Consider the following 3,681-nt stretch of genomic DNA (forward strand, 5'->3'; position numbering starts at 1 on the left):
TGCCCAGGCCTTACGCCTGGGCCAGAGGCATCAGGCCTGGGCTGGGAGCAGAACCAGTGATGGGGGGAAATGAGAGTCCCCTGCCCAGGCCTGCGATTGGAGGGTGATGGGGGTCAATGCCTGAGGGCTCCCAGTATTTGAGAGGGGGCAGGCTGGGCTGAGGGACACTTCCCCCACACACACCCAGTGCACGAATTTCGTGCACCGGGCCCCTAGTATATAATAATTAGACAATAAAGACTTTAAAAAAAAAAAAGACTCTGTTCCCCTCAAACACTAACTCCCCATTCTCACCCTCATCCTTGCCCACTGCCCCAGGAAACCATTCTAACTTTCTGTCTCTACAAATTTAATTACTCTATATATGTCATATAAGTGTAATCATACAGTATTTGTCCCTTTGTGACTGGCTTATTTCACTTAGCATAATGACCTCAAGCTTCATCTGTGATGTAGCATGTGTAGAATTTCCTTCTTTTTTAGGTTAAATAATATTCCAGTCTATGTTTATGTCACAATTTTTTTATCTGTTCATGCGTGGAACATTTGGGTTGCTTCCAGCTCTTGGCTATTGTGAATTGTGCTGCTATGAACATTGTCATAGCATTTTTTAAATCACAACAGCTCTTTGTCATGCAATCTCTCAACCAATATCCCTAAAAGTCACTGCCTATCCTGTGGGGAGAGTAAAGTGTGCAACCTGGGAGAAGGCAGCTTGGGGGAGGGCAGCCTGGGGAAGGGCAGCCTGGAGGAGGGCAGCATGGAGGAGGGCAGCCTGGAGGAGGCTCTGGGAGCTGTTTCTGAGAACAAAGACTTACCTGCTTTTGGACAGGGGAGGGAGCACTGGATGCAGACACAGAGCAAAGATTTCTCTCATTCCAAAATAACTTTTAACCTCTACACTGCTTAATAGTGGAACAATCTACCTTCATAAAATAAGTATTTCAGTGAAAATACACAGACAGGAGCTAGTTGATTATAGAAAATTTTCCAGAGTTGTGAGGGGAGTTGAAGGAGAGCTATCCCTGGGCTCTAAGACTGTTTTTACCCCAACAACGTCTCTCTATTCTATATGATTTATTGTAATGCACACCCCATGGCATCCAGCCCCTTTTCCAGTCCTGGGGCCTGGTTTCCTGAGAGCCTGAAGGAAGGTTCACCACATCAATGGTCCTGAAGCTTCATCAATTTCTCACATATTCCCCATAAAATTGGTGAAGGAAATATTTGGCAAAGGTCTTCAGAAAAGCCATATCGTCACGGTCAAAGCTGGACAAGTAGATATAGGAGCTGCAGGTTGATCTGTGAGTCTTGGTGGCAGTTCTGATGCACCTGCAAGGAGGTCACGGTCCTTACACCCGGGCGCTTGTGGCATCCAAGGGTGCTGTGAGGAGGTGGTGAGGCTGGATTGTGGTGGCTGTCTGGGATGGGTTGAGCTCCAGTTGGTCCAAGCACTGTTGAAGCAGGAAACGTCACGACTTCACGAAGACTGTCTTTGTCTTTCTAATGCTTGAAGTATCAGTAGAAATGGCAAAAATTACCAAAGCTATAATTTCCAAAGTAAATCAGTGTAAACTTCGTTTGATATTTGTGTCATCTCCTCCAGAAGAAGTTGGAATCTGATGAGCTGTTGAAAGCTCTTAGAGAACCACATGCCTCAGAAGGGAAATACTCTCTGAGATAACAGTGACAGGAGCCACAGCAGGTCTCCAGGTACACTGGGGCCTGATCTCATCTGTATATTACACTAGGAAAATACCCTGGTAAATCCAGATCAAATTAGCAAATAGTAGACTCTTATCCCAATTTGTGCTATTTATTAAATTTCTGTTTTCAGTTTTTCTCATTTCTCTTTTCCTTTTTCATCAAAACTTATGAAAACAATGTCTGAAGGTGGTGTGGTGACTTAGACAAAGCTTACATTTTGGGGTTGGAAAATAAGCTGGTGCAACCTCCCTTGGAAGGCAATTCAGACAGTTATCAAAATGTGAAGTGCACCTACCCTTTGATCAGCAACTCTGTAAGGAGATGCATTCTCACACCAATAAGGAACATGTACAGCAAGTCATTGCAGCAAAAGATCAAAAACGCCCTAACCGTGCTGGCCAGTTGCTCAGTGGTTAGACCGTTAGCCCACGGACTGAGGGTCTCTGGTTTGGTTCCAGTCAAAGGCACGCAGGCTGGATCCCCAGCCCCAGTCAGGCATGTGTGAGAGGCAACCAATCTATATGTCTCTCTCACATTGATGTTCCTTTCTCTCTCTGTCTTTCGCCCTCCTTTCCACACTTTCCAAAAATCAATGGGAAAAATATCCTCCGGTGAGTATTAACACACACAAAAAGTCCATCAGAAGGTACTATTTACCAGCGTATGGCCCATCCAAAGAATGCTCAGTGTGGAAGCAGGGCTGAAAAGCCCTGCCACTGCTGGGGGAATGAGAGAGATCTTTATGTACAGACTTACAAAACATACACTGTTGCATGACAAAAGCAAGGTGTGAATATTTGAGCTAAAAAAAAAAAAAAAGGTACCTATAGGTAGAAATACAGCATACACTGTGTTAGGCATCTTCTAAGGTGGCTCCCAATGATCTCAGCCCTGGTAACCATGCCCTATGTAATCCCTCCTTGAGTGTGTGCTCAATCTAGTGATGTGCCTTCTCATTAAAAAATTGCAGCAAAGCCCTAACCAGTTTGGCTCAGTGGCTAGAGCGTCGGCCTGCGGACTGAAGGGTCCCAGGTTCGATTCTGGTCAAGGGCTTGTACCTTGGTTGCAGGCACATCCCCTAGGATGTGCAGAAGGCAGCTGATCGGTGTTTCTCTCTCATTGATGTTTCTAACTCTCTATTCCTCTCCCTTCCTCTCTGTAAAAAATCAATAAAAAATATATTTAAAAAAATTGCAGCAAAGGTGAGATGTCACTTCTGAGATTTGGTTATAAAAAACATTGGCTTCTTTTCTTCTCTTACTTTTCTAGCTCTTCTCGCCTGTTTATTCTGATGACATCAGTTACCATGCTGTAAAGTGCCCAGTGGAGAGGCCCATGTGGCAAGAAACTGAAGGAGGCCTCAGGCCAAAAGCCAGTTAAAGAAATGAGGCCCTCAGCCCAACAGCCTGTGAGAAACTAAATCTTCCAATACCCCTTAAGTGCACCTGAAAGCAGATCCTCCTAAGTGGAGTTGTGAGGTGACTGCAGCCCCAGCCAACAACTGACCATGACCTATGAGAGATCCTGAGCCAGAGGGCTCAGTTAAGCCGCTGGATTTCTGACCACAGAAAATGTGTGACAATAAATATTTGTTGTTTTGCCCTAAACAGTTTGGCTCAGTGGATAGAGTGTTGGCCTGTGGATTGAAAGGTCCCAGGTTCGATTCCCGTCAAGGGCATGTACCTTGGTTGTGGGCACATCCCCAGCAGGGGGTGTGCAGGAGGCAGCTGATCGATGTTTCTCTCTCATCGATGTTTCTAACTCTCTCTCCCTCTCCTTTCCTCTCTGTAAAAAAATCAATAAAATATATTTAAATAAATAAATAAATATTTGTTGTTTTAAACCACTAAGTTTTGGGGCAATTTGTTGCACAGCAGTAGGTAACTAATATAAGATTTATGTTTGTTTATGCAATATGAAACTGACCACTGTGCTTGCCACTGGGGAAGGAAATTTAAAATTCTGGGGATCAGA

At 44.6% G+C, this 3,681-nt stretch overlaps 1 long non-coding RNA gene across 2 annotated transcripts in view; it reads left to right on the forward strand.

Moving 5' to 3' along the window:
• Window positions 1-3,314, forward strand: part of LOC107181693 — an 18,766-nt gene extending 15,452 nt beyond the window's left edge. For both annotated transcript variants that reach the window (XR_001512384.1, XR_001512391.1), the window contains one exon: window positions 2,977-3,314. This is a non-coding gene — a long non-coding RNA (uncharacterized LOC107181693). The remainder of the gene's footprint in view (window positions 1-2,976) is intronic.
• Window positions 3,315-3,681: the final 367 nt, after the last annotated feature.

Source organism: Myotis davidii, unplaced genomic scaffold, assembly GCF_000327345.1.
Source record: "Myotis davidii unplaced genomic scaffold, ASM32734v1 scaffold1051, whole genome shotgun sequence".
Lineage (NCBI taxonomy): Eukaryota > Metazoa > Chordata > Mammalia > Chiroptera > Vespertilionidae > Myotis > Myotis davidii.